This window comes from Prionailurus viverrinus, unplaced genomic scaffold (genome assembly GCF_022837055.1).
Source record: "Prionailurus viverrinus isolate Anna unplaced genomic scaffold, UM_Priviv_1.0 scaffold_61, whole genome shotgun sequence".
Taxonomy (NCBI): domain Eukaryota; kingdom Metazoa; phylum Chordata; class Mammalia; order Carnivora; family Felidae; genus Prionailurus; species Prionailurus viverrinus.
Genome location: NW_025927623.1, coordinates 812066 through 840031, shown reverse-complemented (window position 1 = coordinate 840031; position 27966 = coordinate 812066). Strand labels below are relative to the sequence as shown.

General features: G+C 49.2%; 1 long non-coding RNA gene across 2 annotated transcripts; it reads right to left on the bottom strand.

Moving 5' to 3' along the window:
* Positions 1-202: 202 nt before the first annotated feature.
* Positions 203-27966, bottom strand: LOC125159775 (uncharacterized). Of its 2 annotated transcripts, none has more exons than XR_007149908.1 (3): positions 27925-27966; positions 12918-13023; positions 203-420 (listed from the first exon to the last, which is right to left on the bottom strand). It is a non-coding gene; the product is annotated as an uncharacterized LOC125159775 (long non-coding RNA). The 2 variants fall into 2 exon arrangements; XR_007149907.1 differs by lacking the exon at positions 203-420 and adding an exon at positions 5673-6007.

Genomic DNA, 27966 nt, shown 5'->3' with positions numbered 1-27966 from the left:
AGACCCCAGCCTGCCACAGGGTCAGCGCTGTGGGGGCCTGCCATCCACCTCCCACCCCGGGGATAGGCAGCAGGACGCCGAGCAGGACGTTTGTGTCCTCCTTCCCCACCATCAGGACACACTTGGGACCTTTATCTCAAGTCGTGCAAATTGTTCCAGTGAAACGGTCATTTCCGACATGAGCAGGAGTAGAGGAAGCGGCAGGTAGCACCACAAAAATCTTTTCTGGGACAACAATTAAATCATGTGTTTGTATTTTTTTTTAAGTTTATGAATGAATTGTACAACAATGTAAAAATAAAGTTCATCCTAATATGATGTGCACATCTTGCTTAAAAATGTCTTTAGTCACCCAGTGTAGAGAGATGTTTCCATTACGCACGCATGCAGAAGAAGCCTCTTGTTTGTCTTTAAAATGAGCTGAAAAGACAGCAGATAGGTAAACACGAACCTAGGTGTTGACTCAGCACTCCCTGCAAAGCTGGGTCTCTACGGGTAAGCATGCATCTTACGGTTTTGTTGTAAAATACCATCACTCTTCCTGCCTGAAAACTGAGGAATTTTGTAAAGTATCTCCAATAACAACAATAATCCTGGGAACAGATTTCGAGATGGATCAGTGCCAAGTGGAGGGTGGTGGAAAGGGACAGGTGGGAGGGGGGGCGTGTGCCTCTTTCTTACCCACAAAGGGGCACACGTTAGCCTAACCGCGGTTGCATCGAGGTCCCGCACAGGACCCGTCTCCTCTTGGGAACTGTCATCCCATGTCGTACTCATGTCAGTGAGAAATCCAGAAATGTTTCTGTGGTCATCTGGAATGTACACACAGCATTTTGTTTTGATGAGAGTGTAAGTTACACCTTGTGCAGCAGTTAGCACATATGCCATTCTATTTTGTAGAACTGTTTTCTGCATTCGAGTTATGTTCATATTTAACACTATAATGGTATGTTGAGAGTCATTTAAGGCCTTAACTGTGTAACAAGTGATGTATGCACAGCCATCCTGTAGACTCTGTTTGGTGCAGTAAGCAATCAGCTAATTAATCAGAGGTACTCTTCTGGAACCGAGAAAAACAGGGGTGACTGGTTAGAGCAAATTACAAACTTAGTGTTTCCTAGTGCTGCCAGTGAGATGCTAGATGTCGGGCGGGAAGCATCCTCAGAGGAGAGTGGGAAGAGGCAGCAGGAATGAGGTTGGTCTTTCTGGTTTGTACCTCAAATGTCTGTGGTGGTCCTTTTGAATGGCCCATTGTAAGAAGGACTTGTTAGTAGAACTTGGGGAAAGAGAATGAAAAAGAAAGTTGCCATCATCATAAGAGGTGTGAACAAGTGTTCCACAGGTTCACAGGAAGAAGAAGGCACATTCGTGTGCTAATGGATTTCCTGCGAAAGGGGGTACAGGTTTCATTGAGATACGGGAGCCTGTGAAAAATGCCCCTGTAACTTGACTGCAGCCCTTTCATTTTGGAGTCAAATCCCCTCTTGTATTTGACTTTCCATCCTTTGAATAAACCAGGTCTTTTGGGTTTCTATGGGGTAGGTTTCTAGTAACTGTCAGATCAGGTTTAGGAGGGACATGTTTGCATGCTTAGAGATTTATGAATTAACCCAGCCTCAAGTGAAGGATGAATAAACCACTAGCCTCTTTGTCTATTGGTAGGTAAATCCATCCCATCTTCCAGTCATTTAAATCATATACCCATGGGGTTATTATTCCCGCAGAATAACAAGCAAGAAGATTGTCCATACCTGTGCTACTGTGACAAAGTTTACCTCCAGTTGTCTAGCTTAGGCAAACAACAAATTTTTAAAGACAATCAAAACTAGGATTTACCATCCCTAACGATGCGTTCTTGAAACATAGTTTGTCTCTGTAAAAACCCTCATTTCCAGAGATGGCCAAATCGAGACTAATTCGCTCGTAGGACAAGTCCAGCTTTAACAACCTTGGCCCAATTGTTTCCATAAGTTCAGCAAGAATAGCGATGGATCATAAGGATCTTTTCAAGTCTGCTCTGCCGGAACCTTTTATCTGGAATCTCCAGACTGAACTTTTTGTAGCCTCTCCAGGCCAGAAGCCAAGCCAGTTACTTCTGTCAGACAGGCCTGCAATATCTGTGGAATTGGGCGAATTCCTCTTCACGAGGTCTTCGAGATATCCTGAGGTTCCTGCACCTGCCAGGAAGTGACATTCTTGACTCACCTGGGGAGGCTACTGGGAACTCTGGAAGCAAGGTATCGGTCAACATTTCCAAGGGGCTGTATGGCTCCATGTTTCCCAAAGTCAACCTTGGTCCCTTGGAGCTACATGCTCACACCTCTGAGTCTGTGCATGGGTCTCAAATAGGACGTCCCAGTCAAAGCCTTGGTAAAAATAACCAGTATTTCCAATGGTGTCCCATTCCAAGGACTTACGCAAATGAGTACGATTGTCACGAGAGAAAGGATACTCACTGGGAGCGTGTGAATGTCAGAGGGTTTAGGTAGAGAGAAAAGATAAACACTTCCGCTCACAAAGGAATGCTTGATGACATTTCCGTAGATCATAGCTATCTTAAGAGGAAGTTTCCTTCACCAGAAAGAGCAAACATCGGAGAACCAGCAGTCTCTGACAAGAGTCCCAAAACTCTGATCTTCCTCAGTTAGTTCAGTCCCACGTTCCCAACTCTTGTTCAGTTTGATTGCAGCTTTTTAATTCTGAATTCTGGACATTCTTACCCGTTTTCATGTTCATCTTAAAGACATCAAATACCCGTGTTTGTCCACAGAGCCCTTTTTCCGAATCAAGAGGTCCTTAAGGATGCAGCTGATGGAAAAAAAAAAATTAAAAAAAAAAAAAAAAGAATCTTAAAAAAGGGGCGCCTGGGTGGCGCAGTCGGTTAAGTGTCCGACTTCAGCCAGGTCACGATCTCACGGTCCGTGAGTTCGAGCCCCGCGTCGGGCTCTGGGCTGATGGCTCAGAGCCTGGAGCCTGTTTCCGATTCTGTGTCTCCCTCTCTCTCTGCCCCTCCCCCGTTCATGCTCTGTCTCTCTCTGTCCCAAAAATAAATAAACGTTGAAAAAAAAAAAATTAAAAAAAAAAAAAAAAAAGGATGCAGCTGATGAAGAAACTCAGTTATTTCTGCGACACGTAACACTTCAATAATCAGAATATCAAGTGAGGACCTTATGCCAAAACACTGAACACTTTAGGAATCGCGTGTAGAGTGGGGGTAGTTGCAACATTTACCCGCGCAGTACAGCCCAAGGTTTACCATCATTTGATAGAGCTTTTCTGAGTAACATAACATACCAAATGAAAAGGCCTACCTGGTCAGAAAGACTTCATTTACAATTGAAATCTTGGGAAAGTCTGCTAAAACCTTAGAAGGTTATGAAGCCTGTCCCAAATAGGATTGCAGGTCATTACAAACCTTACAACTTTATTTATTCAACCAAGGTTGAAGGTGGCAATGAGAGATCCTACAGGCAAACGTGTAGCATCATAGAGCTGTTAGCAAAGCCTAGCTCCTTTACCAAGGACACGTTTTCACTTGAGGTCATCAAAGACCTGATCTTTAGAAAGCTTTAGAAAGCTTTGGTTCTCCTGGCAGACAACTGAGAAAAAGAACCTTGTTTCCAAAGCAGACAAACCTTATGTTTAGGAATCAATGCTTGAGCACTCGGTCCTATTTGGAAAAAAAAAAAAAAAAAAAAAAAAAAAAACCTAGATGTCCAATGAACTTCATCTCCTTTGTCATGCAGACTTGAAAGAAAACTTTAAAGTTTCAGGTTACTGAGGCGCCTGGGTGGCTCAGTGGGTTGAGCATCAGACTTCAGCTCAGGGCATGACCTCCTGGTCCGTGAGTTCGAGCCTCACATCAGGCTCTGTGCTGACAGCTTGGAGCCCGGAGCCTGCTTCGGATTCTGTGTCTCCCTCTCTCTCTAGCCCTCCCCCGTTTGCTCTCTTTCAAAAATGCATAAATGTTAAAAAAAAAAAAACAGCAACAACGAAACCTTAAAGTTTCATGTTACCAAAGACTTTCAAAGCTATCTTAATCTGTGACAACTTTGAACCAGGCACAACTAACCATTATTTTAAGTCATCTTTGTGCTAACAAATTGCAACCGAGATAAAATGAGCTTCTCTGACCTTTGGTAAACCTTGGTAGAAAAAACATTTTCTATTTAATGCTGATAAGTCTAAAGACAGGTCCGCCAAACTTAGGTGAGTTTCAACACTGAATTGTTTCACCTGCATCCACTTAAAAAAAGAAAATCCGTTTGTTCCCCTGGGATGCCAGTGTGGGGGGGGGGGGTGGGGATCTGGGGCGGGTGGTCCCAGGGGTGCTCTGGGCTCCTTGACCTGGAGGGTAGGAGAAGGAGCCAGCAGTGCCCGAGGCACTGAGGATGGGATAGGAACCAGGTACTCAGGCCACACCCAAGGTGGTGCAGAAACAGGAGGAGGGGGAGGGGAAGGCAGAAGAGGTGAGGTGCCAGCAGAAGGCAGACAAGGACAATTTCCTGGTTCCAACCTCATCAGCTCTGTCAGAGGCACAGATGCCGTTTTCTGTTCCCCCAAAGTGGAAATGGGCGATCTGGGTCAGGCCAGAGAAGAGGGGAAACAAATGGAGTTTTAGCAGCTGCTCGGGAATATTCCTTCAAGTCCCCGTCCCAAGGAAGACTAAGCACACGTGGCTCTAATCATAGCTGTGAAGCCGGGAAATAAATGAGGGAGAAGCCCTCACGTCTAGTAGGAGGAGGAACAGAGAGAAAGAGTCCGCGTCCCTTTTGTCAGGGATGGCCTGTGTTTCCTCCCTTAACCTGGGTTCTCTTAGGAGGAAGGAGGCCTGTTGAGACAATTATCATCCGATATATCAGGAGGGAGTTTCCTGACCTGGTTCCTGAGCACGTTCCCCAAGGGGACCCAGGGTCCGGGTAACCATGAAGGCCTGGAGGTGGGTACCTCTGTCTGTTTACTAAGGCCACACAGTGTTACAGGATCAGTCCTTTCTGCATTTTGCAAGCCCAGTTGTTGCCAGTGGGTTACAAAGGCATCCCAAGGGAGAATCTTTGGAGACTGAGGAGAAGCCCCCATGCTCCTCCCAGAGAGAAAAGTCGAAAGAAAAGAGAGAGAGGCTCCGTTGCCGCTGACCATGCCCCCGACTCCTGGGTGGCACCCCATGCACACAGTATGTCAGAGCTTCCTGGTGTCAACGTGCCCCGAGGCGTCCCTCGAATAAAATCTCCATGACCACCAACTGGCCGACTAAGGGCTCCTGAAGGAGGGATGCTAGCGTCCCCCCACTTCCCCATTGCATTCTAGACTGCAGACAGGTGCCTGGCGAATGGACTGAAATACCTTACCCCGAAGGCCATGCCTGAAAAGGGCCCTGATGGTCATGTCCTGATTCCCTGGTCTTTGAAGAGCATGCCACAGAGGCCAGGCTCCAGGTTCTTGAAGAACCTGCCGTTTGTAACCCACGGAAAACACTAGAAAAGTTTCACAAGGGGGAATCAATTGCCCAGTTTTGTAATTTCAGTAGTAGTTAGTAGAGGACATTGACAGAAAGCAGCACAGGTGGAAATCCATCATGGTCCAAGTGACAGTCCCACCCATAGAGTCTTCACAAGCAACTCCCCTAGGGAATGGTCCCCAGTTGGGTTTTAATTCACTCAGTTACTGGTTCCTGCTGTCTCCCAGTGAAGCGGTTGCGGCCAGAGGTGGCTAGTCCAGAGTTGTGGAGGGGATCGCATTAGACCCCTGAAGAGGAAACCTCACTTGGGAGTCTTAGGCTTCGTGGCTTAGGTGGCTGTCCCGTGCCCTACACAAACAACATTGTCTAAGGACAGGAGTGAAGACAGGACATCAAGTTTCTGGATCTCATTACCATCCCGGCCAGGGTACCAACTTGCAGCCAAAGGGCAGGCGCTCTCCTCCCCACAGAGTGGCCGGGGCTAGAGGGTAGCAGCCTGCTCAATCGACAGGAGAGTGTTCCAGTAAGACCACACTCCCCAAAAAGCACCTGAAATGAGAGTAAAGGAGGAAAAGAGAAAAGTAGAAGCTTGCAGGATGATTGCCAGCTTCTATCTTAGGGGACTTGAGATAAAGGAAGCAGACTTCCTCAAGGGAAGGATCCTCGAGGATCCTCGAGGTTGGGATCATGTACAGCTAAGGTTCTCTTTTGTCCCCCACCAAAATGTCATCCTTGGGGCATCTGAGCTCCCACAGGGAGGCCACTCTGCCTGTTTCAAGGACTTGTCAATGGGCTGTAGGCAGTAAAGGGATTTATTTTCCACTGGCCTTACTTTCCACACATCACCATGGCAAGCACTTAAACCCCTTTCCTTTCTTCTTGGGTAGCCAGGACTGTCTGGGGTTATCAAACATATTCCAACCAGGGGGGCAGGAGGGGTGCAGTACCGGCCTGTATTTTGCCCTCAGCCTACCTTATGCTCCCTCATCACAGGGCACACCATCATGGTAAGGCCCTCCTGTTTTGCCGACTCCCACAGCCACAGTCCTTCCCCAAACCAGGAGGTACAACAGGTCAGTGGCAGGACAAAAGACTGCCAGTGAGCCCGCTATACCTGCCGAACTCTTCAAAGAGAAACTGAGGCCCGAAGGGCACCAGGAGACAGAGCACAAGGAAAAAATGCCAGACAGTCTCCCAGCCAGCCTAGAGTCCAGGATCCCCAAAGGGAGCCCAGCCCCCTAGCGGAGCCCTGGAGCCTTCTCCTCCAGCTCCAGTTCAGCCCCGCCCCCCCCCCACTGGAGCTCGAGCACATCATCCGGCAGCAACACCCCCAGCACTAAGCTGAGCCCCAGAGGGAACCAGTGGGGCCCAGCCTCTGTCATGGGGAACAAGGTCCACCGCCAGTAGTGAATACTGGGAGCCATGGACAATGACCCCAGGATCCCGATTTGGCAACACGAGCCAAAAGGGACCGGTACGAAGGTTATTCAGATTCTTAGTAACAGCGTTTTGCTATGTGACACCTAAAAAAGGGAATAAAATCATACCCCTTTGACCTTAATAAATATCATCAAATAACACCATTTGAAACCTACACTGAAGGAAGACAGGAAGCTGCACCGAAGGAAGCAGCTGAGCCACAGTCCATGTCTTTATTTTGTTCTTTCACTTTACCTGGGTTTTATTGTATTTGATTATTCTTTTTATCTGTTTATATTGGTTTAATCCATGCCCATTGTAGTTTACAAAGTGAAAAGACAAGTACGTTTGTATACAATATACAGACACAGCGTCGCACAGTGGGGCCCAGGGGCGGGGCAGAGGAGACCACTTTCCCTGGGAACAGAAGTTCTAATGCCAGGAATGGATCTGGGTAGAAGCCTGGGCAGCCAGCCATGCCAGCCCCTGCTTAGGTCAATTCCTATTTCCTGGGTCTCCCCTCTCCCCCAAACTCCTAAAAAAGAGCCCCAGAGATAACACCAAGGACGGGATCCTGTCCCATTGGGCGAGTGCCCACGTCAAGAGAAGAAATATACACCCCTGAACACATAGCACGTGGGAAGGGATACCGTTTCAAAAAACTTAAATGAATAATTACTTAGAGAGGGACAGTGCGAGTGGGGGAGGGACAGAGGGAGAATCCCAAGTCTACTCTGTGCTATCAGCTCGGAGATCGACGCGGGGCTCCAGCTCACAAAACTGTGAGATAGAGACCTGAGCAAGACCAAGAGTGGGACGCTTGAGCCACTGAGGCCACCCAGGAGCCCCGTCCCTGCGTTTTAAGTGCAGGGAAAGATGCTGAGCTCCAGGAAGCCTGGGGACATGGCACAGGAGATTGGCCAGGGCGACGGGTGGGACCAGATCCAGAACAGCTTCACAGGCTGGAGGAGTGTCAGTGGGATAGTGACCTGCTGGATTTGGAGTTGTAGGAAGCACAAGGTGGAGGGCCACACCATCATGGTGAGGCCCTTCCTTTTTGATGACTCCATGAGCCACAGCCCTTCCCCAATCCAAGTTCCAGCCATCTGGGGCAGGGGGGTCTTCTGGGAGGCACCAGGACAAATACCGAGTGGGGAATGCAACTATGTTCTAGTATTTGCGACCCTCAAATGAGAAAACCTTTGGAGGAAATTGATGAGCGTCCACCCAAGCAAGAGAGCAGAGTTCAAAGCCATTATGAAGGACCGATGGGAAAATATAGGGCAGGAGAAAGGACTCAGTCCTTATGTGGAGCCAGGCCATGACACCGAGGACCCCCCAGCTGCCTCAGGTAATGACAGAGCAGAAGGAAAAATGTCCAGGCAGTCTCCCACCGAGCCTAGAGCCCAGCCCTCTCCTGGAGCCTCATTCCAGCCTTCTGCAGCTCCAGCATATTCTCAAAGCAGAGCCTTTTGACTTCTGTAGGAACCAGCATCATGAGAACCATTAGCAGGGCCAGGTGTGACCCATTCACCACAGACTCAGACACGCACAGCGAACGCTGGAGCCAGGGAGCACGTCCCTAGAGCCAGAAAACCACTGTGTAGAAACTGCATACAGATTGAAAAAAAAGATTTTTCAAAACAATAAAATAAAACCCAAATGAGAGAGCCACGGCTCCATGCCTCCATTTTATTTTGTTTTGTTTTGTTTTGTTTCATTTTCGAAGTTTAAAGCAACTTCAATAAATACTTGTTTTGAAAGAGAGGGACAGTGCAAGTGCTGGAGGGGCAGAGAGAGAACCCAAGCAGCCTCTGTGCTATCAGCTCAGAGCCCGATATGGGGCTCCAACTCACAAAACTGTGAGATCACGACCTGAGCAAAACCACGTGTGGGATGCCGAGGGACTGAGGCCCACCCGGGTTCCCCATCCCTGCATTTTAAGTGCAGCGAAAGATGCTGAGCTCCAGGAAGCCCCGGGACAGGTGCAGGACACTGGCCAGGAATCGGACCCAAACCCACGCAGGTGTGTGTGATGCAACATGGGTGCACCGTGTGGACATGGTGGCCTGGGCAAGCAGATATGGTCCCGTGGACAACGGGAATGTGCACACCCCTCAGAGTTCTCTGCAGTGGATTCCCAACAAGAGGGTATCTCATGTCCGCGGCCTACAAGAGGAGAGGCCACCCTAGCTGCGGGTCTGTCCTTCTGTCCCCAGCTGGGTGAAGCTTTAGAGACTGGGCTGCTTTTCCTGAGGCATCTCTCTCCTCCCCTGCTCTTGTGTTTTTTGTATGGGGTGGAGGGAGGCCGTTATTCCAAATCTTGTAATGAAGTCGATGCCGCAGAAAGGTGTATCACAGATACTCTGTTTGCATCCTCGCCACACAGAATTGGGGCCGTGCATGTCCCGGTCGGAGGAGTGTGGAGTGATGTAGTCCTAGGGAATTCACCAGAACAACTAAATAGAAAAATCACCTAAGGGACTTGTCGTGGGAGTATTGCAGGGCAGAAATGCAGACTGTGGAGGCGCCTGGGTGGCTCAGTCGGTGAGTGGCCGACTTCGGCTCAGGTCACGATCTTGCAGTTCCTGGGTCCGAGTTCCTCATCGGGCCCTGCACTGACGGCTCGGAGCCCGGAGCCTGCTTCAGATACTGTGTCTCCCTCTCTCTCTGCCCCTCCCCAGCTCTCACTCTGTCTCTGTCTCTCTCAAAAATAAAGAAATGTTATAACAAATATTTTTTTTACAGAAATGTAGAGATTGTGGGGCGCCTGGGTGGCTCAGTTGTTTAAGTGTCCCAATTTAGCTCAGGTCGTGACTTTGCAGTTTGTGGGTTCGAGCCCCGTGTCGGGGTCTGTGCTGACAGCTCGGACCCTAGAGCCTGCTTCGGATTCTGTCTCTCCCCCTCTCTCTGTCCCTCCCATGCTCATGCTCTGTCTCTCTCTGTCTCTCAAAAATAAATAAACATTAAAAAATTAAAAAAAAAGAAAGCAATTAGAGATTGTATCCTACCTTCCTACACTAACATTGCCCCACTTTTTCAGAAGGGCCAAGGGGAACATTTAGGTCCTGTGGCCTGTGTTGCTTATGACCAAGAGTTCACAACAGGGTAACAAAGTCCTGAGAACCAGCTTGTGTGGGAGTGGAAATGGCGAGGGGGTTGGCCCCCAAAGTAGCTTAGGGGTCCCAAACGTTGCAGCTGAGTCTCCACTGTAATGCAGGAGTCTAGCTTTTCCATGTCCCGCATGGGGAGGGATCCCCCCCACCACAGGAACCTGGAGGGTTTTCACACCAAAGGAAGCTGTGCACATACAGGACAGAGGTGGGGGAGGCAGGCAGGGGTGGGCGTTTGGGGCAGCACCCTTTATTTCCAGGACCACGCCCACTAGTGCATTTTGCTCTGCATCCCCAAACTTGAATGTCCCCTAGCTCAGGGCCTGGGAAGCAGTCTGCTGGGAGCATGGGATGCTCCACCAATGAGACTTTCTCCTGTGAGCTCAGGGCCCCTGGCTGCCTCTGGTCTCCTTAGTCCAAGTGGGTTCTCGGGGACAGTCTTCATTTTCTAAAGAGTGGGGACCAACGTGACGACTTCTGCGACTCAAGACACCTTTGGCTGCAGGTGCACAGTGGGCTCTGGGTGGGGAGCTTCAGAGATAGTCATCGCATCCCTCAGCGATTTGACACCCCTGGTGGGTTCTCACCTGCTTCCTGAATTATGAAATTACTTCATGCAGCTTGTGTGATGAACAGTCTCACGTAAAACATGAACTCAGGGTAGAGAGTGGTCAGTGCCGAGAGAGGACATTAAAGGAGATGTGGCAGACGTGTCCATGTGGCTCCTGGTGGCATTATCCACTACTCAGAGTAACCAGACACCGGACTTTGAACTGCCCGTGTGGCCGCCCAAGACCCTAGGGTTCCCGGCATCCTCTGCGGCAGGGCCGGTTGAGTGACCAGACTCTCCCCCCTGGATGGGACGGGAAGTGATTTGTCCTTCTGGGATGTCTCCTAGCAGAGAACCAGGCCCTTTGTGTTTCTCTCCCTGTCCTGCTGCTGGGAACGCAAACTCCCACCCTGGCCCCAGGGTGGCTCCTCTGGGATGACAGGGCTTTGGGGAGAGGAGCTTCCTGGGGCCGCCCTGCCAGGCCAGCCCTGGACCGTCTGCCTGTAGACCGAGCCGGAGAGAGATGCAAACTCTTGCGGGGCACCTCCGTGACAGCAGCTGAACCTTGTCGTAACCAGGACAGCAGTCTTGGGGCAGACTTTTCTGTGTGCTTCCTTTGGGCCAGGCTGCTCCCAGAACCACAGCCCTCTGAAATTCTCAGCCCTTCCTTCCATGGGGTGAACAGCCAAGTTCGGCTCTAGTCCTCCCCTCTCCAGGGGCTTCCCTGGAAATGCAAGAGGCTCCATGCTCCCAACGTAAGGAGTCCACCTCGTATCTTCAGGGACTTCATCCTCTTCCCTCCCACACTGTGCATTCCCACGCTCCACCAGAGAGGTAGCTGGCTTTGAAATAGGCTGTGCTGACTCTCGCCCTGCTAATAGCTGCAGATTCTAATTAAATAACTCTGGGAACAGGCCGTATCGTGCACGGTGTAACTTGATTATTGCTCGAAAGATGAGTTTGGAGCTGACAAGTTCCCTGCAAAGCTGACAAGCTTAAAAGCTGAATTTGACAAACCGACCAAACAGCAAGCACGGTAGGAAGGTGGAGCCTGGGACTCGGGGACGACTGGGCCTGAGCTCTCAGTCTGGATAGACAGATACCGAGGACTTCGCAGGTGCCTGGTCTGCTCAGGGTCATTTCCTATACGCCCTCTGCTCTTACGGAACCTGCCATTTTATGGGGGGGAAGGACTTCTAATAACATTAACTTTGCTGAAGATGTCATGACAACGTATACAGTCCCTTTGTTTGTTACTCTTAATTGTCTGCAAAGGGTCTGGTAGTGCTGCTTTAAAATAAAGTGTATCTAGAGAAAATCTGAGGTTCAGTAAGGCCTACAGATCAGGAGTCGATGCCTTTGAGAAGAGTTTGTTCCTCACGGTTCCCAGGAGGAAGGGGCACGCCACACCATGCAGGGCCACGTGAAGAAACCCCAGGAGGAGGGACAATTGTGACAGGCGCCTTACTTGTGGTTTCTGCAGGAGGGAACAAGCAAGGCAGGTGACACACTTAGGATTGGCTAGTGTGGATAATTTCAGGACCGTGGGGCCTGGGTGGGGGCTGTCCCGAATGATCTGGTACCTGGCCCAGGGGTGATTACCCCAGGTAGACAGTGGCCCGGAGTCGGAGAGTCTGGCAGCCTGAAAGGAAGTGGGGGGGGGGTGTGGGCTCTGTGTTGGTCATTTCTATTTGGCGAGTGGGCCCCTAGAAGGAGGATTCTTCCTGGGGGCGGGAGGGGGTGGTGACAAGCCAGAGAGGTCAAGTCAAAGTGACTCAGCATGCGACCTGTCAGGCAGACAGATGCACGCACACCGGCCTCATCTTACGTGTCACCTTCTCCGAGGAACCATCCCCGCCTACCCAACCCCCAGTCACAGCGTCCCCCACCCCTAGTCTCCCTTGCCATTACCAACTTCATCCCTTCGGGGCATTCAGGGCTCCACCCCTGCTCGAGCACCCAGGCACGGCTCCCCCATCTGGAGGAAGAGTCCTCACACACAAGGGCACCAGGTCCTATGCAATCTCTTCTCCCATGATTATTCCCCCACGCCCCAGCCGTGGTTGGCCCCCAGCCTCTTCCAGCCCCACCCTGGCACTTCTGAGCCTCCTGACTCCTGCCTTTCCTCTGCCGTGCATGCCCCTTCTAACACAGTGTGCTCACTGTCTACCCTCCACAGTGTCTTTGCCTCAGGAGCAGGGCACAGAGGTATCTGGGGGTTGTTGTTTGTTTGTTTGTTTGTTTGTTTTGCCTCATTCATTGCTGCCTCTATGCCTAGGTCGGTGCCAGGCACACGTAGGGGGTCAATAAAGGGTGAATAAACAGCCCTCAGCACTACCCAGGACATTCTGGTTTGTGGTCTACAACATTCACTCACCCGGGGCACGTTCACTGAGGCCCTCGCATGCTGGGCTGATTCCAGACACCAGGGCACAGCGGTGGCTCAAGCCAGCAGGGGTCTCCATTCTGATGTAGCCAAAGGTCTAGTGGGAGAGACGGAAAAAAAAAGAAGTGACGTGTACACAAAGTCAGGTGGCGGTGTACAGAGTGGAGAAAAATAAAATCAGGAAGGATGTTGGACGCAGTTCTTAAAGGTGTTTTGGGAACAAGTGATACACTAGGCAGAGTTCCAGGTTGCGAGAAGAATAAGTGCAAAGGCCCTGAGGCCGCAGTGGGATGCCCGTGTCTTAATTATTAGTGTGGAATCTTAGCTTTGCCTCGAGTCTGTATTTTGTGCATTCGGTACTCCTTGGTTTCACCTTTCTAGCTAATTAACCCGAGTCTGCGTTATCAATCTGTTGAACTCAGCCAACCCCCAGGGGGCAGGTACAAGTACGTGTGGGGATACTGAGGACACCCTGGGAGATGTTGCTAGGAATGATGAGCAGTGTCCTGGAGCAGAGGACAGAGCAGGGCTCCCATGCAGCCGGCTCAGGTTAGGTGCGGCAGCGAGAGGGCCATAAGGACAGGTGTGTGGCAGTTATCACACTACAGCCCTCCCACTCAGGGTGCCTCGCATTTCCACCCAGGCCTGGTCTGGCTGCTCCTCCTTGCTCTCTGTTGGATGGGCACCCATTTGTTCATTCGTTCATTCGTTCATTCACTTACTCATTCATCAGGTATTCCCATTGCTTCCCTGTGGCCAGATGATGGCTCATCCTGGGAGACCCTCCTCCTCGAAGCCCTTCTTGATTCCCACTGCCTTCCACAGCCCCCTCTGGCCTCACCGAGACCCCCTCCGGTGCAGGGCTATGATCACCCTGGTTCCTCTCTAGTCCGTGAGCTCTCTAAGGGCTCTGGGCCAGATGCAGAAACGGGCTGAGAAAAATGTGATGATAGATAGAATACTGAATAGACACAGGCCACCTGTGGGTCAAGCCCACCTCCTCCCTCTCTCTAGGACCAGAAGGGCTCCATCATTAATAGGAGCCGAGGGACCTTCTCTTACTCCTGTGCTCATTTACACCATTAACAGTCTGGATTTTTTTTTCCAATTTTAATTTATTTTAAACTTTGAGGACATGTCAGGATGGTACCTCTCAGTAATGAGAAACTAATTATCACTTCAAGGGCGGGAATCCATCTGTTGTGTCTGAGCCAAGACAGGACAGTGTGGAAGCTCAGGACGCTGAGGAGACGGCTAGGGGGCCGGGCCTCGGGGCAGGAGACAGATGGAGACGTGGAGACAGGGCTTCCAGGACGTGGGTGGAGCCTGGAGGAGGGGGGAATCTGGGGGCTTCCACACATGGGGGCGAGTGCGCCCAGCGTCACCTTCTGTCCCACCCCGCTGCTCCTGCCTTAGCATGCGAGCCCTGTCGCCCCCATTGCATCCCACCCCTGGGCCTTTGCACAAGCTGGGTCCTCAGCACCTAGCAAAGCCCCTCCCCCTTCAGGACTCTGCTCTTCTGACCCTGTCTGGCCACTGCCCACCCCCCACCCTGACACACTCACCCCATCCATACTCAAATCACCTGATTGTAACTGCCTGATGACCAGTCTCCTGGGGACATGGTCTGCTTTTTGAGGGGCAGCTTTATAGACTGGCAGACTGAGGTTCTAACCCCTATTAGTGTGCATGACCTCGGGCAAGCCCCTTGTCTCACTGCAAGTAGGCCTGGCCACAGCCACCTCACAGGATGCTGTGCTATACATGAGCCCATGTGCCATACATGAGCTATACATGCCAGAACTGGAGCACTGGGCTGGGCGTCTGCTGCTGTGTGCCCTCAGTGTTGACCTTGGGACCACAGACACCCGCTGGCTGGGGTCTGCAAATGCCTGATGGAGGGCCATATGAGGGACTGTTAGGGTGGATCTTGGGAAGTCAGAAGCCTTGGCATACCTTGGGGACACTTCCCAGAGCCCTTGTTCCCAACTCCTGGCCCACCTCCTCCCCTTCTCAGCTGCCTCTGCAGGGCCGGCCTTGAGGGCTACCTTCTCAGCCCATTGAGACCCCTGGCCAGGGACTGGGGCAGGCTGACATGGCTGTGGCTCATGCCCAGATGAGGAAGTGAAGCTCCATGAGGCAGCAGGGAGGACAGCAAACTCAGATGACTCCAGGGGCCGAGTATGGAGAGGCAGGGGGAGCTTAGGGAGCAGTGGGGACTGTGGAGGTCTGGGGACACAAGCTCTGTCCACAGGATGGCTCCATCTGAGCCCCAGAAGAGAGCGGCCTGGAGGGAATGTCCCCCCAGCGTCTGGATCTTCTTTTTCTGTTTATATTAATTTTTTTGACTTTATATGCAAGTTAGTTAGCATATAGTACAACAATATAAATTCCTTAATGCCCCTTACACATTTAGCCCATCCCACCTCCCACAACCCCTCCAGTAACCCTCTGTTTGTTCTCCAGGTGTAAGAGTCTCTTATGTTTTGTCTCTCTCCCTGTATTTATATTAATTTTGCTTCCCTTCCCTCTGTTTTGTATCTGAAAGTCCTCATAGGAGTGAAGTTATAGGAATTTGTCTTTCTCTGACTGACTAACTTCACTTAGCATGATACCTTCTAGTTCCATCCACGTAGTTGCAAATGGCAAGATTTCATTCTTTTTGATTGCCGAGTAGTACTGCATTGTATGTATATACCACATCTTTATCCATTCATCCAGAGATGGACATTTGGGCTCTTTCCATACTTTGGCTAATGGCGACAGTGCTGCTGTAAACATTGGCGTGCATGTGTCCCTTCAGAACAGCATACCTGTATCCCTTGGATAAATATCTAGTAGTGCAATGGCTGGGTCGTAGGGTAGTTCTATTTTTATTTTTTTGAGGAACCTCCATACTGTTTTCCAGAGTGGCTGCAGCAACTTGCATTGCCACCAACAATGCAAAAGAGATCCTCTTTCTCTGCATCCTCGCCAACATCTGTTGTTGCCTGAGTTGTTAAGGTTAGCCATTCTGACAGGTATGAGGTGTTCTCTCATTGTGGTTTTGATTGGTATTCCCCTGATGATGAGTGACGTTGAGTATTTTATCATGTTTCGGTTGGCCATCTGGATGTCTTCTTTGGAGAAGTGTCTATTCATCTCTTTTGCCCATTTCTTCACTGGATTGTTTGATTTTTGGGTGTTGAGTTGGATAAGTTCTTTATAGCTTTTGGATACTAACCCTTATCTGATATGTCATTTGCAAATATCTTCTCCCATTCTGTTGGTTGCCTTTAAGTCTTGCCGATTGTTTCCTTCGCTGTGCAGAATTTTCCTTTTGATGAGGCCCCAGTAGTTCATTTTTGCTTTTTGTTTCCTTGCCTCCAGAGACGTGCTGAGTACGAAGTTGCTGTGGCCAAGATCAAAGAGATTTTTGCCTGCTTGCTCCTGGAGGATTTTGATGGCTTCCTGTCTTATGTTTAGGTCTTTCATCCACTTTGAGTTTAGTTTTGTGTATGGTGTAAGAATGTGGGCCAGGTTCATTTTTCTGCATGTCGCTGTCCAGTTTTCACAGCACCAATTGCTGAAGGGACCGTCTTTATTCCATTGGGTATTCGTTCCTGCTTTGTCAAAGATTAGTTGACCATACATTTGTGGCTCCATTTCTGGGTTCTCTATTGTGTTCCATTGATCTGAGGGTTTGTTTTTGTGCCAGTACCTACTGTCTTGACGATTACAGCTTTGTAATAAAGTTTGAAGTCTGGGATTGTGATGCCTCCCGCTTTGGTTTTCTTTTTCAAGATTGCTTTGGCTCTTCGGGGTCTTTCGTGGTTCCATACAAATTTTAAGATTCTTTGTTCTAGCTCTAGGAAGAATGCTGGTGTTATTTTGATAGGGATTGCATTGACTATGTAGATTGCTTTGGATAGCATTGACATTTTAGCAATATTTGTTCTTCCTATCCAGGACCATGGAATATTTTTCCATTTCTTTGTGTCTTCTTCAGATTCTTTCACAAGCTTTCTATAGTTTTCAGTGTATAGATTTTTCACCTCCTTGGTTAGATTTATCCCTAGGTGTTTCATGGTTTTTGGTGCAGTTGTAAACGGGATCGATTCCTTGATTTCTCTTTCTGTTGCTTCATTGTTGGTGTATAGGAATGCAACTGATTTCTGTGCATTCATTTTATATCCTGTGACTTTGCTGAACTCATGGGTCAGTTCTAGCAGTTTTTTTTTAAATTTTTTTTTCAACGTTTATTTATTTTTGGGACAGAGAGAGACAGAGCATGAACGGGGGAGGGGCAGAGAGAGAGGGAGACACAGAATCGGAAACAGGCTCCAGGCTCTGAGCCATCAGCCCAGAGCCTGACGCGGGGCTCGAACTCACGGACCGCGAGATCGTGACCTGGCTGAAGTCGGATGCTTAACCGACTGCGCCACCCAGGCGCCCCAGTTCTAGCAGTTTTTTGATGGAATCTTTTGGGTTTTCCATATAGAGTATCATGTCACCTGCAAAGAGTGAAAGTTTGACCTCCTCCTGACTGATTTGGATACATTTTATTTCATTGTGTGGTCTGATTGCTGAGACTAAGACTCTCAATACTATGTTGAATAACAATGGTGAGAGTGCACATCCCTGCTGTGTTCCTGACCTTAGGGGGAAAGCTCTCAGTTTTTCCCCATTGAGGATGATATTAGCATTGGGTCTTTCATATATGGCTTTTATGATCTCAAGGTGTGATCCTTCTATCCCTACTCTCTTGACGGTTTTTATCAAGAAAGGATGCTGTCAAATGCTTTCTCTGCATCTATTGAGAGGTTCATGTGGTTCTTGTCCTTTCTTTTATTGAGGTGATGAATCCTATCTATTGTTTGCAGATATTGAACCAGCCCTGCATCCCAGGTATAAATCCGACTTGGTCATGGCGAATAATTTTTTTAACATATTGTTGGGTCCTGTTGGTAATACCTTGTTGAGGACTTTTGCACCCATGTTCAGCAGGGAAATTGGTCTATAGTTCTCCTTTTTAGTGGGGTCTCTGTCTGGTTTTGGAATCCAGGTAATGCTGGCCTCATAGGAAGGGTTTGGAAGTTTTCCTTCCACTCCTCTATTTTTTTGGAACAGCTTCAAGAGAATAAGTGTTAACTCTTCCTTAAATGTTTGGTAGAATTCCTCTGGAAAGCCATCTGGCCCTGGACTCTTGTTTTGGGGGAGATTTTTGATTAATATTTAGATTTCTTTCCTGGTTGTGGGTCTGTTCAAATTTTCTATTTCTTCCTGTTTCAGATTTGGTATTTATATGTTTCTGGGAATTTGTCCGTTTCTTCAAGAGTGCCCATTTTATTGGCGTATAATTGTTCATAATAATCTCTTCTTGTTTTTATTTCTGCTGTGTTGGTTGTGATCTCTCCCGTTTCATTCCTGATTTTATTTATTTGGGTCCTTTCCTTTTTCTTTTTGGTCAAACTGGCTAGTGGTTTATCAATTGTGTTAATGCTTTCAAAGAACCAGCTTCTGGTTTCATTGATCTGTTCTACTGGGTTTTTGTTTTGTTCTGTTTTGTTTTTTGGTTTCGATAGCATTGATTTCTGCTCTAATCTTTATTATTTCCTGTCTTCTGCTGGTGTTGGGTTTTCCTCTCTGTCCTTTTTCCAGCTCTTTAAGGTGTAAGGTTAGGTTGTGTATCTGAGACCTTTCCTCCTTCTGTCAGAAGGCCTGGATTGCTATATCCTTCCCTCTTATGACCGCCTTTGCTGTGTCCCAGAGGTTTTGGGCTGTGGTGTTATTTTCATTGGCTTCTATGTACTTTTAAATTTACTCTTCAACTTCTTGGTTAGCCCAATCATTCTTTAGTAGGATGTTCTTTAGTCTCCAAGTATTTGTTATCTTTCCACATTTTTTTTTCTTGTGGTTGATTTTGAGTTTCCCAGCATTGTGGTCTGAAACTATCCATGTTATGATCTCGATCTTTTTGTGTTTGTTGAGGATTTATTTGTGTCCCAGTACATGATCTATTCTGGAGCAAATTCTGAGCACGCTGGAGAAGAATGTATATTCTGTTGCTTTAGGATTAAATTTTTTTAACGTTTCTTTATTTTTGAGACAGAGAGGGACAGAGCATGAATGGGGGAGGATTAGAGAGAGAGGGAGACACAGAATCTGAAGCAGGCTCCAGGCTCTGAGGTGTCAGCACAGATCCCGACGTGGGGCTCGAACTCACGGACAACGAGATCATGACCTGAGCCGAAGTCGGACGCATAACTGACTGAGCCACCCAGGCACCCCGTGTTGCTTTAGGATTTAATTTTCTGACTATATCTGTTAAGTCCATCTGGTCCAGTGTGTCATTCAAAGCCATTGTTTACTTCTTGATTTTCTGTTTAGATGATCTGTCCATTGTAAGTGGGGTGTTGAAGTCCCCTACTATGATGGTATTATTATCAATGAGTTTCTTTCTGTTTGTGATAAATTGACTTATATATTTGGGTCCTCCTACATTTGGAGCATAAATATTTACAAGTGTTAGGTCTTCTTGGTGGATAGACCCTTCATTATGATATAATGCTCTTCTTCATCTCTTGTTACAGTCTTTATTTTAAAGTCTAGATGGTCTGATATAAGTATGGCTACTCTGGCTTTCTTTTGTCAGCCATTAGCATGATAGATGGTACTCCATCCCCTTACTGTCAATCTGAAGATATCTTTAGTTCTAAAGTGGATCTCTTGTAAACAGCATATACATGGATCTTGTCTTCTTATCCGTTCTGTTACCCTATGTCTTTTGGTTGGAGCATTTAGTCCATTGACATTTAGAGTGAGTACTGAAAGATATAAATTTATTGCCATTATGTTTCTTGTGGAGTTGGAGTTTCTGGTGGTGTTCTCTTGTCCTTTCTAGTCTTTGTTGCTTTTGGTCTCTCTCTCTCTCTCTCTCTCTCTCTCTGTCTTTTTCATCCTTTCCCCCCTCAGAGAGTCCCCCTTAAACTTCCTTGCAGGACTGGTTTAGTGGTCACAAACTCCTTTAATTTTTGTTTGTCTAAGAAACGTTTAATCTCTCCTTCTATTTTGAACGACGGCCTTGCTGGATAAAGAATTTTTGGCTGCATATTTTTCCAATTCAGCACACTGAATATATTCTGCCACTCCTTTCTGACCTGCCAAGTTTCTGGTGATAGGTCTGCTGAAAACCTGACCTGTCTTCCCTTGTAGGTTAAGGACTTGTTTCCCTTGCTGCTTTCATGATTCTTTCCTCGCCTGAGTATTTTGTGAATTTGACTATGAGATGCCTTGTTGATGGTCAGTTTTTGTTGAATCTAATGGGAGTCCTCTGTACCTCCTGGATTTTGATGTCTGTGTCTTTCTCCAGATTAGGACACTTTTCTTCTGTGATTTGCTCACTTAAACCTTCTACCCCCCCCCCTTCATCTCCTGAGACCCCTATGATTCTGATGTTGTTCCTTTTTAATGAGTCACTGATTTCTCTAATTCTTAAATCGTGCTCTTTTGCCTTGGTTTCCCTCTATTTTTCTGCTTCATTATTCTCCATAAGTTTGTCCTCTGTATCCCTGAATTACTTCTCTGACTCATCCATCCTTGCCACCATGGCATCCTTTCAAGATTGCAGCTCAGTATAGCATTTTTTATTTCATCCTCACTAGATTTAACTTCTGTTATCTGTGCAGAAAGGGGTTCTAATCTATTTTCGACTCCAGGTAGTATTCTTATTATCGTGCTTCTAAATTCTGATTCAGACATCTTGATTGGGTCTGTGTTGGTTAAAGTCCCTGGCTGTCGTTTCTTCCTGCTCTTTCTTTTGGGGTGAATAACTTCGTCTTGTCATTTTCAAGGAAGAAGAAGAATTAATCATGTAAAAAATACAAAATTAAAAATTAAACACACACACACAAAAATCAAATAAATGATGCTAGATCCTAGGTGTGTTTTGTCCTGGTTCTTGAAATGAGATTGATAGATTGGAGGGAAAGAAGGGGGGGAGAAGGAAAACATTTGAAAATTTGAAAAAGATGAATATAGAATGAAAAATGAATATAGAATAAAATGAAATGATGGAAGTAAAATAGAATTTGAAAACTTACAAAAAAGTAAAAAGTATAGTAGATATAAAAATTAAAGAAAAATATTTTTAATAAAAATTGAAAATAAAAATAATTTTTTTCTCTTCCTGTAGTCAAGAAAAAGAAAAGAAACAAAAAAAGAAAAAGAAAATGGAATAGATGGACCAGCCAACAGCCTGAAATATGGTTGAAATTACATCCTTTTTCCCTAGAAGTCAAACTATGAAGCACTTTATAGTCCATAAACTAAGCAAGCAGAGAGACTTGTGGTGTTCCTGAAGAGCGAGGTTGGCCCAGTTGGGTGGGGCTTAGTGTAACAGCTCCATTCTCCACCAGATGGCACTGCTTAGCTTACTGGGGTGGATTGTTGTGGCGCTTATAGGTATGTATGCTCATGCGCAGGAGGGGTGAAAATGGTGACTCCCGGCTACCCAGTCTCTAGTATGGGAACTCTGCTCTCCCCAACCAGCAGTCACACACCTGTCCTTTGTCTCCAGCTTCCATTCACTGCCTGCTTTTACACTGTCCGTGACCAAGCCGTCAGGTTGCCAGGCGGCACCTCCCTCCTGAGTTTTATCTCAGATGCAGCGGTGTTTCCCGACCCCTCACTTCTGAGGGTCTGTGGCTTTGACCCGCTGAGACTTTCCATGGGAGAGTCTCACTGAGCAATGGCCAGGTGCCAACCGCACGCAGGAACGTTCACAGGACCGTGCTGCTGCTGCTGCGCAGAGACTGCGACCGGGTGACAGCCCGCCCCAGAAAAAGTTCACGCAATCATATAACGGCAGCATTTCAGGGATTATGCAAAATCACAACACAATTCTGGCGCCAGGCTTCACCCTTGACAACCTTGTTCTAGCACCGGCGAATATGGTTGTTCTCCGGGGTCTGCTGGTACCTGTGCCTCTGTGGGGGCCGCACCGCCTCTACCAGATGTCCTCCCAGCAGGGGAACCGCCTCTCCCCTGTGGCTCAAAGACCCACTGGACTTCACTCTGCTCCTGGGGATTTGCCCTTCCCACCAGAGCACTGCCAGGTATTGAGCTGCGGACTTCCAGGCTCTGTGTTCCACCTGTTTATAGCATCTTAATGGAATTTAAGCCCTCTCCTTTCTCCTTTCTCCCTTTTTAGTTCAGTCACTGTGGCTGTTTCCACTTTTTCACTTTCTCTCCAAATGCTTTTGGGGGGGGAGTGTTTTTCCCGTACCTCACCCCCCCCGCCCACGTCTCCATCCTCTCTCTACATGCAAAAACAGCTCCCTGCCCTCCGCGGCTTCTCTCTCCCCCAGTTCACCTCTCCGTGTCGTGTACCTGCTGAGTTCTGTGGTTCAGGTTATGCATGTTGTTGTGTTAATACTCAAATCAGTTTTCTAGGTGTGCAGGATGGTTTTGAGTTGATCTGTCTGTATTTCGTGGATGCAAGATGCAAAAACAACTTGCACGCTCTCCCTCCATGTTGGCTCTTACCCAGCTAGATCTTCTCATGTCAGATCACACAGCCACCGCTAAAATCGCCACACCTGGGTTTCCATCTGAACTCTCCCAATGTTGAATGTGAAAATTAATTCTTTTAAAGTCTGGATTTGGCCCCTGAGGCCTAGTTCCTGGCCCTTGGTTAAAGTCGCTTGACTAGAGATGGGCTGAGGGCCAGGAGCCCCGAGACAGGGTCCAGATTCAGGATATGTGCAGCCCCTGTGCCCCCACCTGGTGGCCTCCTTGTGGACATGCAGGGGCACCCCTTCACCACCACCACCACCCCAAAACCAGCCTCCTGGGCAGGGTGCAGTGGCCTGCAGGCCGCTAGGTCTCTGCCTCACTGGCAGAGCCGCCTCACTGCCTGGAGCTGGCTTCGGATTCCATGTCTCCCTCTCTCTCTGGCCATTCCCTCGCTCATGCTCTGTCTCTCTCTCTCTCTCTCTCTCAAAACTAAATAAAAAACGTTAATTAGAAATTTTTTTTAAAAATTAGTTGCTGATTTCAGCACCATGGGGACAGGAGGACTTGGTGACTCACCTGGAGACAGAGCCAGGATTCAAACCCAGCCTGGCACCCTGGAGACATCCCTGTCCTTCCTCCCTTTTATGACTGCCTGGTTGTTGGGCAGGGATGGCTCCAGGGGCTGATAGCTGGTACCTCTCCGAGGGACACTGGCATTTGTCATGATGGCTCCTGGGGAAGTAGAGAGTGTGGGCCTGGGCATCAGGTCTGCATCAGACCCCAGCTCTGCCCCTACCTGCTGTGTGACCTGGAAACTGCCCTGACCTCTCTGTGCCCTGCTTTCCCAACCTGACTCGTAGGGTTGCTGTGCTTGGCATGCAGTTGGCTCTCCATTGAAGGACAGAAGCCAGTGCTTCCAAAGGGACCTTCTCTTACGAGCTGAAAGGTGACACACGTGGGCCATGTGTCACTCAGAGCTGCTCCTTGACAGGCGAGGCTAGCGTGACCCAACAGGTCCTCCTGTCCACACACCCCTCCCACCTGAGGCCTTTCCCTTGTCACTGACAGTGATGAAGAGCAGGTCACAGTGCCCCAGGAAGTCTGAACTGAGTTTGTGTGACCTGGGTGAATCCCCCGTCTCCCATGACTGGGTTTCCTGGTCGTTTGAATAAGGGACAGAGCGCCACTCACTCGGGTCTTAGCTGCAAGGCCCCCAGGGGCACGATTTACTAATTGCCCCACTGCTTGGGGGCCGGGAGGTATGGATTCCAGGGCACATGAGCCTCTGACCAAGGACTTTAGGGGACTCCAGGGGACTCATGCCTCCTAGAACAGGGTTAGCAATCCAAGGCCAAGTGAAACTTGTTGGGAAAACAGTCCTGCCCACTGCTGAAAATGCAACTGTGACACATGGCAGGTCCCAGGTGCCTGAACCCCCGTCACCCAGAAAGCAGAGCTGGAGAGTGCGGACTACCTATGGCTAAGGTTTGTTTTGCATCAGAACAGCAGAGCCGAGGAGTTGTGGCAGACACAAAGGCGGAGTAAAATGCTTTATGGAGAAAGCATTCCGACCCTGCCCTGGAAGACAGGGATCATGACAGCAATGATAGCGTGTCTGGGAGCACACTCAGCCCCAACCAGCTTCCGAGCTAACCCGGTGTTACCTCGCTTAATCCCCCCCACCCCACCCTAAGAGGGAGGGCTTTCAAGAGTCCCAGTTTACAGATAAGAAAACTGAGGCTCATTTTCCTTTTGATGACTAAGTGATGGAGCCAGCTTTGAATGCCGGTGTTCCTATTTCAAAGCCATGTCTCGCCACCTGGTTTGGAGAAGGGGCGGGTCCAGGCGGCTGGGACACTCCATCTTTCACACATACATCCACCCTCCAGGGCCTGCCGTCCCGGAGGCAGCTGGATGAATCCACTTAATCGATTTCTTCTAAATCCACTCAATCCCTGGTGGCAGCTCTCCTGGCGGCCTGACACTTTCCTGGCTGAGGTTTTCTGGGTGAATCCTCAGCGCCGGCCCACCCGCCCTGCTTGGTCAGACAGGCCCCTCCCAGCCTAGTGATTCTAAACCCTCAGCTCAACGTTTTACAGAACTGCATGAAAAGAGGCCTGCTGGCCTGTGTGTGAGGGGGAGTTTATTGGGGTGGCCTCTTAACACTAAAGTCAACACAGGAAGGGAACAGAATTGATGTGCATAATGGGACTCAACTTGAAGCTCAGAAGCTGTGGCCCCAGAAGAAATCAAAGCTGAGGCTGAGGGCTACAAGAGAGCAGGATTGGGGCTTGACTAGTGAGTTCTCAATGTGCCATTTAATTTAAAAAAATCAGCCCCCTGGATGATACCAGCTTGCCCTTTAAGGCCAGAATTGGCTGACCTGGCAACCCGGGCACCTGTCCATCCCAGGATGTGATTTCCTGGAACAGAGGGCCTTCATTAGGGCTGCTGCCCTCTCAGACACGGGCTGGACCGTGAGGGCCTCCCCCACGGTGCACCTGCCCACCTGGGCACCCCCAGACCGTGTGGTCCCTGCAAGAGCAGGGCATTCTTCACACTCGGCTCGGAGGGCCCCAGGGCATAACGGATGGATGACACGTTTATGGGGTCACATGTGTGCCCCTCTGCATGGGTGAGCATGGCACAGAGTAGAGCCCTCCTCCCTCCCCTCCCCATGTCCTCTCCCTTCCCATCCTCTGCACCCCCCTGGTGGAGCGCTGGAGTCAGCAGGAGTTCTGAGCCCCCCTTGGGTTTGTTTAGCCAATAAGCAAACTTCCTGAAGTCCTGAAGTCATACATAGCACGGTGGATGGGGAAAGGCAGAGGCTCTGGGGTCACACCCTACCCCACACCTCACAGCAAGCCCCCACTCACTTGCAGCCTCTGCTGTCTTTTCTGGAGAGTGGGACACAGTCAGCCCCACCCTCAAGCTGGGGGCATCCCGTGTACATGACAACACCAGGCACCGAGTCATTTCAGGCCCCCTGGGGCCTCCAGCTGGAAGCCAGGCTGAGGGCAGGTGGGACCGGTGGGGGCCACAGGGTCACGGATGTGACACAGTAGCTGTCTAAAGGACCAGGCTGAGGGTGTGCGTTCTAATATCCAGAAACAGGTAGCTGCCACTACCAAATGCACGAGTTAAGGTCATTTTTGCTCTCTCTTGTCAATTATAATCATCCGTTTGAATAGAGGCCACCAGAGTTTTATTAGTGACATTATTGGCTGTCACAGAATGGCTCTACTCTGTTCCTAAATTTCCTGTACAAAACTGCAATTTCCCCTCTGCTCCCGCACTCACTCTCATGCTCAGCGTCTCCTAGGAGCTCCCCATAGCCTAAGGCCTGCCCCGCTCCAGGCCTAAACTGGAAAATGAGGGCCTGCCCACCTTTCCCACCTGTGCAGTGTTCCCACGGTAATGAACCAGCAGTAATCCCGAGCACCCAAGCTGTCCCCACACCTCTGCACCTCTGTGCCATTCCTTCTGCTCTCCATCCCCTGTGCTTTGAGCCCTCAGCTCCCTTATCCACTTGTCCCTTAGAGCTGGATGGTGTCAGATGCTCACATAGTAGCCTTTGTCCAGCCCGCCCTGCCTTCTTCCTGTGGATGTTCCACTTGGAGGAATCAGGGTTGGTCCAAGCCAGTCACGGCAACCACTTTTCCTGCAGCTGGTGACTGGCTGGGGAAGGGGTTCGGGACTCAGTTCTGGCCAATGAGGTATTAGAGGAAGTATTTGGGGGCTTCTGTGAGAGATTCTCCTTCCTGAGAAGAGGTGGGCAAGGTTCAAGAAGGTGCCCCCTTGCTTCCGACTTGAGTGCTAACTGTGCAGATGTGACGGCCAGAGTGGAGGCAGCCACACTGCAACCGTGAACCAGTGACACCAATATTCTGTTAAGGGTAGAACGGAGAGGCAGGAGGCACCTGGGTCACTGATGACCTTGTGGGCCACCAGACCACCTCTGGACCTCCCATCTCTCACATCGTCATTAAACATTCAATGTTAGATGCCTTCGTAGTTTAAGCCACTCTTGGTAGGGTTTTCTGTCACTTCAGCCAAACACATCCAACTGATACAGCCTTCTAGTGTCAGTTAAAATTTCTCTGTTCTTAACTAGTTCCCCAACAGACTTGGATCTCTGCCCCTGTCCCTGTACTCTACACCCATGAGCTACGGTGCTCTGTCTGTCTGGTTGGCCCATTCACGTTTGGTCTGTGAACACCTCTGGGACAAGCCTCTGCCTTTTCCTCTCTGGCCAACCTGAGCCTGCACACAGTGGGCCTTTGGGTCACCTCAAGGACCTCACCACACCCTCTCCTCTCCCATCATGGCCAGAGCCTCCAGCCATCATGAAGCCTTCCAGTTCACTTTGGCCCAAGCACTGCTTCCAGACCCCAAGGGCTTCGACAGCCTCTTCAGTGTAAAGCGTGAGGTCTTTTCTAAATAGAGCTTTCCAGCTGTCAGCTCTTGCCTCGTGTGTCCCTTCAAGTGCTAAGCTGTTGATTTCTTGTCAGCTCGGCCTCTCCTGTGGCAGGCACGGGAGGCCACAGTTCACAGAAAGGAGTGCACGAGTGAGACATGGAAAGTGCAGTGATGGATACATCCCATTCCAAACCGAGTGAGACTCTTGCATGTTCTGGAAAAGACCTCGGGTGTGCAAGTCGGGCGTCAGGTTCCCCAAGGCTCCAAGGAAAGAGATGTCCCCAGGCATGGTGGAAGGGTGAAGGCTCTTGGCCTCCCTTGTAGCAGCTCCCAATGCCAGCTGTGAATGGGGGACTGCCCTGTGGTCACATGAGCAGGACTCTGCCAAGGAAAGCAAGGGAAAGAGAGGGATTCTGGTCCTCGGGGAACTGGGAAGGTGTGTTAGTGCTGGGGAAAGGAGGTCCCTGCCTGCCTTCAGTGCACATTGCTTTTTTGAGTCTTGTAACAGGCACGTGACAGTTACCAAGTCTCAGGCACCCACAGAATCCCAGGCGTGGGGCCGGGTGCCCTGACACACGGACAGGCCATACCATGAGGCTTCTCAGGCTGCACACAGCAGAATCCGGGTGTGCAATCTGGGTTCCACACTTCCAAGCTATAGCCCTGTCACCTCCTTTCTCTGAGCCTCCACCACGTCCTCTAAAATGGGGTCATCCGTTGCTACCTTAATAAGGTCGGTCCTATGAGGATTAATTTGGGTAATGTGACTGGCTCAGCCTATGGCAGGCCGCCAACAGATACGGTTTGAATCCATTTGGATCTCCAGGTTAGACTGTGGAGTTTTTCACTGTTATCTCAAAGTACCACTTGAACCTAGCCTAAATCCATACTGTCACAATTCCAGGATGCTCCATGTAGACAACTTCAAGGAGCAATTGGAGTTGTTGTTGTTGTTGTTGTTGTTTGATAACCACTGAGTGACAGAAAAACCAAAGCGGCCTAAACAAGCAATCAAACGAGGCAGGAGAGAATGATTTACGTACCTAAGAAGGCTAAGGGCAGACAGTTTTAGGCAAGGCCGTACCTGGGTGCTTGATGACATCAGTAGCAATCATCTTTCCCAACC